We start from the raw sequence: 14,279 nt of genomic DNA, 5'->3' as shown, positions 1-14,279 counted from the left end.
ATGCTTGGGAATTATACCATGTTATTTTGTATTATCACCAATCAATTCACTTTTGTAACATAAATAAATCAGGACGCACCCAATAAATATTTATTTACATGACATTTTTTTTTTTTTTTTTTGATAGGCAATTTGCATGACATTTGATACTAATATATATGTATTTAGGTGGCATAATTTTTTTTAATTAATTGGTGATACCTAATTAAATAACGTAATACCATTGATAGGTTCAAGCTTTTTGGTTGTGAATCACTATTTTCTTTTTTGTCTTTCTTTTTATTTTCCTAGGCTTAGTTTGGTCAGATAAAAATAGCAAAATAGAAAAGGAAATGAAAAATATTTTAACTTTTGAAGGGTTTACAGAGCAGAAAAGAAAAAATTTGTGGGAAAGTTACTTTTCATAACTACCTAATTTTTCCTCAAAAATTTCAAAAAATTTTGTTTTCTTGAAAGGGTTATGTGAACTTACATTCATGTCACTTTTTATCTCTCAAAAACAAAATGTCTTTATCCATAATTTTTAATAATAATAATGATATAATAATCTGTATCTCTCTCTAAATGTCCTAATTTAGATTCTTATACTATTTTATTTATAAAAAATAAAAAAAAAATCAATATTTAACTTGTTGAAATTGGCCCTCCATCAATTTCCTCTTGCGCTCCACCTTTAATTTTTTTAATAAATAAAATAAAATTACATAAGAGCCCATATACCACACAATATTTAATTCTTATATTTTTTGTATCATAATTGCAATACACAAAATGCAAATAGATCGAGGTTAATTGCCATACATAAAAGAGGCAATGATTTTGTGACTAAATTGATTCATTTTTATATGTAGTTGGGTAGCATAGGAGCAATATGACTTTGTGATATTTTGCATGAATGCTAATTAGAAGACTATTTTAACATTTGACAATATGCATGAGTTCAGTATTGATAGAAGATATGATCAGTATTGATAGATGATATGATGACACTTAATTGTAAGATGATGTTTAGAAGTTTAAAATTTGAGATGTTGGAGAAAATTAAAATGTAAATATGTCAAATGTTCTCAATAGTTCCAGAACTTTCAATAAAGTTTTTAGCAGACATGATTAACAAAATTGCAATGGAGTTCATTTAGGAATTGGAAAACTTAGACAATGAGATCTAAACTACATTCAACACCACCATTAAAAAAAATAATCATGGTAGAATGTTTTTTAAAAAATATTGAGAGTGTAACGTAAATTGTGTCAACATTATAATTTTATATTTTAAAAATATATATGAAATTGTAATATTCAATACAATATTTATGAAGTGTTTTTTTTATATATATAATTTATAAATTTAAGTAAATTATTACATTGTCTTTTAAAAAACTTTCATAATGTCCAAATTATATAATATAGTACACGTTTAAAAAATTATTATTATTATTTTTTTTTGAGATAATTTCACTTACCTCCCTTGAAGTTAGGCATAATTACAGACGGTACCCCCAAGGTTTAAAAAATTACACCGTCCTCCCTCAAGGTTAGCTCTGGCGTAACACTTTACCCCTTCCGGTGAAAGTCAATGCCGGTCAATTATAGTTTTTGATGACATCAGCTATTTTTTAACTTGAAATACCACTTTTGCCCTTTGTGTAGTTTTAAGACATTTCTATCCTTACTTTTATTTTAAAATTACCTATATACCTCCAATAAAAAGACAAAAAACTCTTATATGTCATATTCATAAACTCACCATCTCTACAGAATACTACTACATATACTCTCTCTCTCTCAAATTTCTCTATGTAGGAACCTAATAGAAATATTGGAAAATGGGTCTTGTCATAAACCCACCATGTCTACAGAATATTACATATATACTTTCTCTCTCTAAATATTCTCTCTTAAAATTTCTCAATGTAAGAACCTAATAACTGAAAAATGGATCAACACCCGTTTTTTAAGGGTTAATTGAATTAGAACCCATCCAAATCCTTCCATTAGTTTGATGATTGAGTTTTCGATTTCTCGATCTCGATCTATTGATTAAGTTTCTGTTCATTGTTCTTCTTCATTTTTGGTTTGAACTCGCTATTTCTGGTTTAAACTGTTTCTCTCTCTAAATTCTATCACTTTATCTTTTTAAAATTATATTACTCTATTGGAATTTGTTGTTGTTGTTCATCTCCATGAGCTTTCGATTCCAAAAAGCTATGTTATTTACAAATACACCATTCCACTGATCAAACCAGTGGATTCCCTTCTAAGATCACTAATTGCATCCTTTGCAAATTTATATTTATATTTACAACACTAAAAACAAATCCTAAAAATTCACAAGGGGAGAGAGTCAAGAGAAAAAGGCGATTGTGGAAGAACGTAAGAGTTCCTCTCTCGGATTTCGGCCACCTGAGAACTCATCACCACACTCTAGCAAACCACCAGCCGTGCAACTTGAAACTTCAGCTCCGTCAACATCACCCACATCCCGGGGATCAACACCATCTCTATTAGCTCCCTTGCCACCTACTCCCCCATAACGTAAACATCTTCTTCTTCGCGAAAGCCCTCATCAATGGCCACAACTTCAACTTTTCCGTATTGATACTGGCAGCTTCGACTGTAAGGAATTCAATGCCCTGATTTGCTATGTTTGTCCCCACTGACAACGTGTTCACAGATCTTCAGACGACTGCCAACTTCAACGTTGCCGCATCTATTAGGTTGGTGGCGATCGACACCAGGATCATTGGCGATGGAATCATGGAGACAATGTTTAATCAAAACCCAGTTGCAATTTTCGGGGTTTCAAGGGTTTTGTTGCCGAGCGATCTTTGGGAAGATCCCAATACTGTCCACGAAGAATAAGGTAGGTCAAATTGAAGAAGTGTGGAAAAGAGTTTAGGACGAGGAGGCCAGGTGAGGGGAGGAGACGTAGGTCAGATTGGCGGCAAAGAGAACAGAATATCAAAGTCTTTAACAGAAGAAGTGTACCGATGCTTACTTGTTGAACGATTATGTGTTATATATGTAACAGCTAGCAAAGAGAACATAAAATCAAAGTCTTTACAAATCTAAGGTAAAGGCAACACATCAAACTCTTCTCCATCTCTCCCTTTTGTTTCTCTCTCTAACCAGCTGTAAGATATGTGTAAAGGAAATGAAAGGAAAAGAAATGGTAGCAGATGATACCATTAGGGACAATATGGTAATCTCAAAAAAAATTATTCTTTATGTGATATTAATAAAATATTAAAAGGTGTTTTAGTCATTTAACGTTAGGGGTGGCAATTCGTGTTCGCAGGTTGTAATCATGTCGTGTCAATTTAAGGGTATTATATTAAACAGCTCGACCCGAACACGACCCATTTAATAATCATGTCAAAAACTCTCAACACTAACATGACCTGTTTATTAAACGGGTTACACGTGTAACCTTTTTAATGACATATTTACAATATATATATATATATATATATATATATATATATTATTTAAATTATTAATAATATTTAATAATATAATAAATATTTAAAAAAATATAAGTTTTAATCAACCAAATTACTAAATAGTTTATAGTTTACAAAAGATTAAATTATAAGACACAAATTTATATAGTTATTTTAGAACTTAAACAGAAATTTATTTACGACATATATAGTTAAACGTGTATAAACGAGTTACACGGGTTGAACCCCTCAACCCAAACACGACACGATTAATTAAACGAGTTAATCGTGTCAACCCGTTTATTACCCGAACCCGTTTAAGGTCAACCCAAACCCATTTAACTCTAGTCGTGTTGGTGGGTCGTGTCAACATTTGCCATCCTTATTTAATGTGGTCAATGGCCGAAATAAAATGTCGATCAGTTTGGAAGGAGATCAGTGTCATTTGTGAAACGTAAGAATTATTGCATGTAATTATGCCTAACATGAGGGAAGTGAAATTATCCCTTTTTTTTGTCAAAAAATTATTATTATTATTATTATTTTCACTTCAACTTTCCTTTCACTTCTCACTATTTTCACTTCTATTTCTCCCACTTTTTCATCAGAGACAAACGCACACTTACGTAACGGACAATTGAACTGCCCCTTTTCCATCCTCACTTGTGTTTGCATCGCACGACGGATCGAGATATTGAGTGACCAGATGAAAGGGGAACGAACTCAATTTCCTAAATTTGATACCATCACCGGCTAAAAATCATCGTATCATTCAAAGATCTCAAGGTAGATTACTAAACCCGTTTCATTTACTTGTATTTTGATGCTACTATGGTATCTCTTTGTGTTTGTGTTTGTGTTTGTGTGAGAGAGTGAGAAAGAGGGAGAGGGAGGCAATGCCGTGAAAGAATATACAGAGATTGATAGAAGTCTTTCTTTGGCAAGAGTAAAGAAAGAAAATGAGATGGCTTTGGCTTATAAATAGAATGGGGAGAGAGAAGAAGAAAAAGAAAAAAGTGGTGTTAGGTCTGGTTGTGAAGAAAGCAAATCTAAAGAGAGTAAGTGGTTTACTGGTTGATTTGAGTGGTGGTCATATAGTGAGTTAGGCAAGTTTATGGTGGGTTATAGAGTGAAAAAAACAAAGCTATATTTGTAGCAGAGGTCTTATTTATGGTGTGTAAAAACTAAAAAGTAGGAGATTTAGGGAGAAAAAGAGTAGTCGGAGAATAATCTTGTCTGTCAATGAGGTTGCAGAGAGACGAATTTGATGGAGGTTCGGAGAGATAGATGAAGGTGCTGGTGGTGGTTGTGGCGGCACGAAGGGTTGATATATGTTAGTTATCATATTTTTGAGTTTCATTTGGATTCAGGGATTTAGTATGAGTGCATCTAGGTAGTATAATTTTTGAAGAAGTAAAATTTTGATCTCATAGCTTAGATTTAGGTTACAACAAGATTTATAGATTGATTTCAGAGCTTTACATGAGTGGATTTCGAAGATCCATGCTGACAATGATTTTGGTTGCACATGATCCTACCTCTACCATAACATTCTCTTGAGCCTTTCGGTCCAGCTTTAACAGTCAATATTTTGTTTGAAACTCAATTAATTTTCAAACCATTCCTCCATCCAATTGTACTATCAAGGTAAAATGAGGTGGTTTTACATTTGTCTTGACGACAAATGTATAAAAATGCTTTGCAGTTAACACCTTCCATTTTAGTTAATGGAGAGGGAATTCAACTGTAATTACCCAATTTAGAAGGATAATGTCCCTTAGTTTGAAATACCTTAGGTGGGATTGGAGTAATTTTTCATCATTTCATTTATTTATTTGTCTTGGTTTGATAGCTTACAATTTACATGAAAGCTTCTAAGTGGGTTATTGATTTAAGATAGGATGTAATAACTGAAGGGGTTGGCTTATAATTTTTTAATGGACCTCCATAAAAAATGAAAATTTCATAGTGCACAAGGTTCTCTTATTTAGCAGGGTCTGGGATATGTGTGTTCAAGCATACCTTTTGGATCTTATCAATTTCTCTTTCTCCACAAGCATTGTCTTCTCTATAGTCATACAAATTAACATTCTTGCAAGGATAAGTAACAGAAGAGACAATTACCTGAAGACTGAGGCAACATCTCCAGACCCTTTGAGCAGGGATCAAAGCCCAACCCTAACTCCAAAATACAGATAATTGGTGTTGGGAACAACCTAGGAAAGTGTTTCACTATTTTGTGCTATTCCAATGACAAAATAAAGAGAATTGACTGGGTTGAGATTGTAAATACAAAAGAAAGTGGAGTGGTACTTGGTTCTTGATTGCATATATATACTAACTTACGCATATATACACTAACTTACGCATATATACACATATATTATAATTTATATAAATGTTGAAGCTTTGACTAGTCGTTGGATTGTAATAATTAGATTAAAAAAAAAAAGTTATATTCAAAATATTACAATCCAACATCCATTCAAAGCTTGAGCATTTATATATATATGAGTTAATACTACCCATCAACCATTCAACACATTTTATAATCAAAATATTACAATCTTTCCAGATCCTTTGTGCTGCGTAGTGGACGGTCTGAATCACTCATACTAATGGTAATGGCCGTTCATGTGGCAAAAAACGAAAAAGAAAAATAGGCGTGACAATTGATGATGGGAATTGTCACTCAACTAGACTACATCTCATAAGATGTCTTATGTTAAATGCTTCCATGAGAAATGTGTTTCTTAATCCATATCATAAACTCTTTCAGGTTGTGACAAAGTAGCGTTCAAAAAATCAACACCGAAGCATAAATCATGAAGAAGTAGGTACGGGATGTGTGTCGAATACATTTGGTTGGACATGCACCTAAAAACATATTTAATTTTGTTAAACTTTTTCCTCAAAGTGAGTGAAATTTCTATGTTGAATGGTATGTTATGTTAAAACATTGTTTTAATCTAGACAATAAAGAAAATAATTAATTAATATGAATATTTATTTGTGTACATGTGTTCATCTGTGTGGGGATTTGATACAATATAATGCTTGGACACATACCCGCACCACACACATTTTTGAGTCCATGTAACATAGTCCTTGAGATTTCTCCTCTCTCTCTCTCTCTCTCTTACAAGTTAGCTTTGACTTTTACCTAGCCCAATCCACTTGAGACCACCCCCGTGGCCCTATATCACATGTTGTGCCTTGGCCTCCATATCTTACTCCGCCAAACTATAGTATACATGGGTAAAAGATGTTGTATGACCCCATGTTATATGTAGCAACTTAGACAACTTAGTGTGGCACCAATGTGGTGATACATGTGAGCTTGGCATCCTAACTTTGAGCTACATGGATATGGTATGCTTGGTGTTCTGTGGCTATCGTAATATCTCACCTTGAGATCTTCTGGCATAGCACAATCCACTGCGATCTGCTACTCCTCTATGTTACCTAGATTTGAGTACATGTGTCAAGTGCTGGTGTTCATTGGAAATTTACATAATGTTGTATGGTTTCTAAATCTGTTAAGTTTGGACATGGAAGTCTTATCGTTCGGCTGTAATTTAATACACTTGGTTTTGGTTAGAAATTGGTCACATCTGAAATCTTCCGTTGTGGGTTCATTGTTATGTTATTTGGTTGATGGTTTGCGGATGTCATATCTTTCAGAATCTTGGTCTTGACCTTTTTTTTTTTAATCACATGCTCCAAATTGTGGATTTTCAACCAGGTGAATTTCTTAATGTGAAGGTATTCTTTTCTTTTTTGGTGAATGGAACAATTATTAATAACTCAAATGTCTTCATTTGTAAAACTTTTACTTAACATTAAATTTTGGTTGCATTTGAGTCGACTCAGTTCTGGGCAGGATATTGAAGTCTATGGAATATTAGACCAAATTAACAGGTCACATGAGACTTGATTTTAATTCGTTTCAAGGCAAATTTGGAACAATGTTTTGCTAGCGTATTTGTCACTAATTTTTCCACAAATATTATTAGGAACTATGTTTGAGTTTTTGTTTAATTAATTCTCCTTGTTTGTTATCCTGGTTCTGAAAATTATTTTGGTTTTGGCATTGTGGGGTGCTGTTTCTCTAAATAATAAGATGGTTGTAGGTGTCCTTTTGTGGAGAAGTAATAAAAGATATTAGATGAGAGATATCACACACATGGTGAGGGACCCAGAATGCTGATTTGGAAGCAGGAGAAGAAGACGACAAACCAACCAAAGGGATTAATGGTGAAGGTAGAAATGTTTTTATGCTTGTGACAGAGTATAAATGAGCTTCAGTTATGGAGGTTTGTGGTTGTTGATGCTCTGTCCCTTTAGTGCTCATTTGCCTTTGTATTTTTAACACGAGGCTTCTTGTGTGTAATATCTGAGGGATCGAGACCCCGCTGGGTATTACCTGGAGTCATAAGGCTTTTGGGCCATAGTTGTTAAAGGCGCGCCTAGGCTCCAAAAAAGCCCCAGGCTCGTCAAGGCTCAATTAGAGCGCCTCGACCTACTACAGGCTAGGCCCCTTCCATCAAGCTCACATAAAGCCCTCAGGCTAATGCTTTTTAGTAGGCTCCATGCTCAAAAAAGGCTTGCCTTGTATTTTTTAATCATTTATTCATATCATTTTCATCATTTATTCATATCGTTTTCTTTTTTACTTAATGACTACTAAATTAAAAGGATCTATATCATATATCGTATTGTTTAACCTTATGAAATATTTGACAAAATTCATAAATTTATGGTTCACTGCTAACATTAACTGCAATTACTGCTTGATTATGAATATCTAAATAATATATGTTTAAATATGCATTATTATATACACGCGCCTTACTTTGACCAGGCTCGCGCCTTATTCTGCGCTTTGCGCGTAGGCTTCAGAAGGCCTTTGGCGCCTTGAGCCTTTAACAACTATGTTTTGGGCCCGATTAGCCGAATTATTAAATCAAATCACCATTCTTTCCGTCAATGTTAACTGTGGCGCATTAAGTGCACATTAAATGAATTCACCTAGTCTTTAAAGGTGGTAGTTGAGCATTAAATGATTGGCTCGTAGCATTAAATGTATTCAGCATGATGGTGGTGAGTTTCTTTGTCATAACACTTGATCACCATCCCTTTGGTCAAGCCCAGTACTCGAATACTTTGGTGGACTCTGGCTTCTTACACACTAATCCAAATTCCTTCTAAGTGTTCCGTGACATGACTATAGGGACAGGACAGGTCCTACATTTGTCCTTTTGTCTCAGCTAGCCGTGTGTCCCCAAGGACCGCTCCTAGAGTTTCGGGTTTCTGCGCCCAAGAATTGTTCCTCGGTATTTCAGGGCTCTCACACTTGAGGGTTGTTGCTCGGGATCTATTTGTATCCAAGGTTTGCTCTATATCTTAGATGGGCTTGAGTGTTGGAGTTTTGTACTCGAGAGTCGCTCGAAGCTCTAGGTGAAACTGAGTGTCAGGGTTATGTACTTGAGAGTCGCTCGAAGCTCTAGGTGAAACTGAGTGTCAGGGTTTTGTACTCGAGAATCACTCGAAGCTCTAGGTGGACCTAAGTTTGGCAACACATGCATAGAAATACGCCACTGAAGTGAGTAAAGCCAGAGCAACAGTAGTATTTATATCATTTGTGGGTGCAGCTAACTTTTCACGGGCTAACTTTATGATTTTCCAACACTTGTTCGATACTATACTTTGATTCTGCCCTTATAAAAGGAACATCGGCCCTAACAATTCCGTCTTCGTCTAACAAAACGTCTGAAAATGTTTCAAAAAAGGCAGGCATACATCAATACTAAGGAAAGGACAGTTTCAATATTGCCCATACACAATCCTTTGTATAGACGTTGAGGCGGTTGGACGCTAAGATGGAATAGACCCCGCTAATATGCCCAGTGTCCCTGTTGCAGGGTTTTGTACTCAGGGGCTGCTAGAAGTTTTTTAGATGGACATGATGTCAGGGTTTTGTACTTGAGTGTTGATTGAGGTATTTTTGATGGACCTGAATGTCAGGGTTCTGTACTCCAGTGTTGCTCGAGGTTTTAGATGGACCTAAGTGTCAAGAGTTCTCTACTCGAGGGTTGCTCGAGGTTTAGATCGACCTAAGTGTCAAGATTTCTATACTCGAGGGTTGCTCGAGGTTTTAGCAGGACCTAAGTGTTAGGGTTTGCGCTCAAGGTTTTCTCTTCAACCTTTTTTGGTGGACCTGAGAATTTCTCAGGGTTTCCTACTCTGAGGATTGCTCCTCGAGCTTTTTGATGGACCTGGGACGCCTCAGAGTTTTTGGACTCTGAAATTTTGGCTTAGCCATGTAGATTGTAGGCAGTGCGTGCTTGGTGTTATGCAGTCTTTGTTTTTGGCCACTTAGATAGCTGTTGACACCTACAATGGTTTCAGCTTGTTTCTTTGGCAAGAGATCCATTTGCAATCAGCTTGTTGCTTTTAGAGGGAACTGAGTGTTTATCTCGTAGTTGATAGCTGGGAAGAGTTTCATTTAATGGTCAAGAGACTCAAGACTGCATGAGAATTTAGTTTTTATACTGCCAGTTTCATTAGGGCTTCTGAAATAGATGGAACAACTTCTTGATTTCATTGTTCATTTGCCTGTTTAGATCATCAGGCTGGGGCATCATCTCTGTAATTTTGGTTGACAATTGTATTATGGACTCTCAAGTGTTTTAGATTGTTCCAAACACCAAAAGCAAAAAAAAAAATAATAATAATAATAATAATCATAACCCCTCAGAAACTAGGATAACCTAATATCTCTTTCAGATTCAAAAGGCTGTAGATTCCAGTGATGCCATTGTTGATATAATTTCTTTGATGACTATGTCTTTTACAGAATTCCCCCACCCCAACAAAAAATAACTAAATAATAAAATAAAAAATTCCAAATATTAGTAATTTATTCCCGAATTCAGATCAGGAAAATGTATTGAGCATACATCTTGAGATAGTTTGCAATCCCCCATGATTTTGCTGAAGTTTGTCTTTCACTTGAAATGTGTATATTATGTAGATGAGTCCTATTTATGCAGGTATGTAGACGTAACATTCAAGTATATGTATAATTTGGTGTTGCCTTGGTATGTGACACTGAATGTATAATTTGGTGTTGCCTTAGTATGTGACACCATTGCCAAATTCCGTGTCTGAGGTTGTCTGTTGCCTTGCCTCTTGAGGTTGTGCCATGATATGTGGCAACCATTAATGATAAACCATGTAAGTGGTCCAGAATTTGAATAGGAGTGCTAGGAAAATTACAAATAGGACACTTCAGAAGTGGATTTTATCATCACTATGCTTTGTATTGGAGTACCAAGTCTATGTGGTTGTGAGTTTGAATCTTTAATTTGTACTTTCATCGGCATAATGCCTGGAGTATGATGCCAAGTGTGCGTTTGTCGGTACTTCATGATTGGCAGGCTTGAAACCCTTATTTTGTAAGTTGGTGGTTGGTAATAGCATGCATGACTTCAGAATTTTGTTGGTACACAGAATGTTTTTAGTATCCTTATACTTCCAGTGATTATTGTTCTATGACCGGATTCTCCACCCAAATGTTGTTTTATACATTGTTTTCACATAAATTGATATTTTAGAATGTTACAACTGCCACACTGATGATGGTGAAATATGTAATCCAGTCTTGGGCAGGCTCGTCCAAGGAAGAAGTGGAGTATAATTTTCATATATTTATGAGCTGTTTGTGTGAAATGTTCCTGCAGTGGTTATTTGCTCATCTCTAATACTTATGTGACACATGCTTTGGGGGATATTGTGGGAAAAAATCAATCAAGAGGCTTTGAATAATTTTGTTTGGACCTTTAACCCAGCACAGATAATAGATGGATGATCTTACATGTTTTATTGGCTTTGTTTTGCACCGTCTTTTTTCCATTTTGAGAGAAGGGTTCCTCTTTTATCTTCTCTTTTTGCAGTGCATTCTTTTTGCTTCTCGTAATTTTATCATTGACAAACTTTTCCGTAAGGTTCTCACAGCATTTTCTCTTGCTTAATAGTTACCCAGATCAGAGTGATGATGGCATTTGTATGGCACCAGTTTCAGCTCAATGGTAAGTGATGAATTCATGACTCTCAAGTCTCATCTTCCTTCTATGTGGTGAAAATTGAAATTGAGTAGACACTAATATATTCTGTTACCTCCCCAGGTATGCTGCATTTCGTATAACCTGGACAAGATATCTGCTTTACAAAGATGTTAATAGGAATCCAGAGTGACCGCATTGAACCGCCTTTAATTTAATAAATTTTAATGATATGATTCCGCCGGTGATTATGTTGAAGCAAATTACAAATTTCTGTGGGCTGTACACATTAACAGAATTAAAATAGTGATTAGTTAATACAGTATTGATTAGTTATGCTAATACAGAAAAGTTTTGCTGAAGGAATGTTGTACATTTTAATTGTTTAAACTTCAGAGAGATAATTAAAGGTTTACATACCTTTCAAAAAAAAAAAAAAATTTAAAGGTTTACATGAATAACATGTTCAACAGATGATTGATGCATTAAATTTCCAAAAGTTGAAGTCACAGTGATGAGTTTATGTAAAAATATCTATTAGATGACAAAAACTTTAAAAGTCATAAAATTCTCAATTTATCTAATGTTTCAACTGCTAATTTCTTTAGGTTTCAATTAACTTATTGAGAAATGCAGTTTTGATATTCATTTAGAGAAGTACAAGTTAAGCTTAAAATAGCTTGATCTACTAGGTTTATAGAAAGAAGAACTCTTTAAGTGTATTTTTATTTTATTTTTTGAAACAATGTACAGGTTGGGTTTCTTGATTCTTGTTTATGCTCTTGTTCAAGTGGTTTTGACTGCAGTTCCTTGAACACTTTAAAATTCTTGTTCCAAATCAATTTCTTATTTTAAGCAACAGCATTTCTTATTGTGGGAACATGTTCATTTTTAGTTGAAATGGCCAGTGTTCTATTTTCATCTACTCCACATTATTTAAGAGGGGAAAAATTATTTATTTATTTATTAATCTTTTTTTTTCCTAAATATTTATTTGTTAATCTTAATGTAATCTATTAGAGGATATATATAATCTTGTGATCAATAATGTCTCTCAACAGCAGTTAATGGAAAATTTGCACTAACAAAATAATGATGGCACTTGCTACTTCCATTATGGTTTCATTCATGTGCCCTACTTTTGAGACATTGGATCATAATTTGTATATTTAAGTTCTCATTAAAAATTCAATGAATTGATACTATAAATCATCACACAAAAATTTTAAAAAAAATCCTATAGATCACATTTTCTGCTATCATTAGTATGTCTGCCCATAACACACACATATATGAACTATGTTAGATTTGACAACATCCGAGACTACTGAATCAGATATATCTTGATCGTGTCCGTGACTCTAAAAACACTCAACACCACCCGATTACAAATTTAGGCACATCTTGATCCACGACTCTCAATTATTAGAGGTCTTCCACAATTGTATATAAATGCTCATGTGAAATTGTGAATGGTCTCAAAGAATATAGGAATCCCTTTAACACAAATATTTCTACTAAGTTATCATTATATTAATTAATTGTCATAACCATCATGATCAATGGTGTACCAACTTTCTAAAGCCAACACCCTGCAGCCCAACAATATCATGAGGGGATTGAATGTATGGTTGGGAGGAGGAGGGTTCCACGTGGCACCCTTTAAACCGACCACCTAGGATTGCATCAATGGAATCCCCCACAAATAAATGGGGGCAAAAAGGGAGGCACCACAACCGACCAATTCCTTCACCACTCCTTTCCTTTCCTTTCCCCTCTAATTTTCCATGATCCATCTTCCATATCAGCCTTTCCAAAATGGGAATATTGTGATAAACATCATCTAATTGGATTTTATCTTTCCTTCTCTAAATGTAATGCAAAACCACTTTCTCTAAAGTAATCATTAGTGGCATGAATATGTCACTAATTCCTTTCCATGCTTCTTCTTGGCCTTCAAATTCTCTAAAGCTTATCTTTCAAAATGCTTCTTTTTGGTCATGAAATTCCCTTACAATGACTTCCTTTCTTTTACTAAGATGTTCTTAATTTGAACTAAAATTGAGATTTGCAATTTTTTTAATAAATTAATTATTGGGTTTAGCATAGATAGAACAAAGAGGTCATGTTTACATAAACACGAGTGTGTGAGCAACCAATGAATATATTTGTTAGGATGTCAAGATATAAAGTGATGGAAGGGAATGAAGTAAAGTCAGTTATTAGTATATCATGTGGTCTCCTTGAAATGTGCCATTTGTTTGGTTAAGCAACAATTAATGTTCATTTATCATAGTCGGTAAAGGGGTGCGCATTTGGTAGTGGAATTAGTATTTTTTACACTAAGAAATTTCAAAATTCAGAGAGAGAGAGAGAGAGCGCGAGAGGGAGAGAGAGATATTAGGTGAGAAATAAGGAGGGAAATAATGGTTTGCAATCGCGGTATTGTTTGTGATGTAAAATATTTGAATGAATATCAGTATAAATCAATTGAACCAATAAATTCATGGAGGTGTGTAACGATATCAAATTTATGAAAAAATGTTACAAACCTGCCGATACGTCGCATATTGACCGAATTATGAGAGAAATATGATTAAATAGAAGATCTTTGTGAAAGAGATTAAAGAAGATACGCTAGTTGGTAATTTGTGCCCTTGTCCGCAAAACCTTATTTACAAGGTAAAATTATTTTGTTTAGATAAAAAGAAATTGAAATGAAGAAGATGATGATATACTGTTAATTAATATCAAGTCATTTCAGAATTGT

General features: G+C 34.5%; 1 long non-coding RNA gene across 1 annotated transcript; it reads left to right on the top strand.

The window, feature by feature from the left end:
* The first annotated feature begins 4,030 nt into the window (after nt 1-4,030).
* On the top strand, nt 4,031-11,851 carry LOC132285446 (uncharacterized). Its single transcript, XR_009472543.1, has 3 exons — nt 4,031-4,229; nt 11,483-11,536; nt 11,633-11,851. It is a non-coding gene; the product is annotated as an uncharacterized LOC132285446 (long non-coding RNA).
* Nucleotides 11,852-14,279: the final 2,428 nt, after the last annotated feature.

The sequence above is a fragment of the Cornus florida genome, unplaced genomic scaffold (genome assembly GCF_030987335.1).
Source record: "Cornus florida cultivar Cherokee Brave unplaced genomic scaffold, ASM3098733v1 CherokeeBrave_3.0.0_Hap2_Chr11, whole genome shotgun sequence".
In the NCBI taxonomy this organism is placed as follows: Eukaryota; Viridiplantae; Streptophyta; class Magnoliopsida; order Cornales; family Cornaceae; genus Cornus; species Cornus florida.
This window is presented reverse-complemented; position numbering and strand designations above follow the sequence as displayed.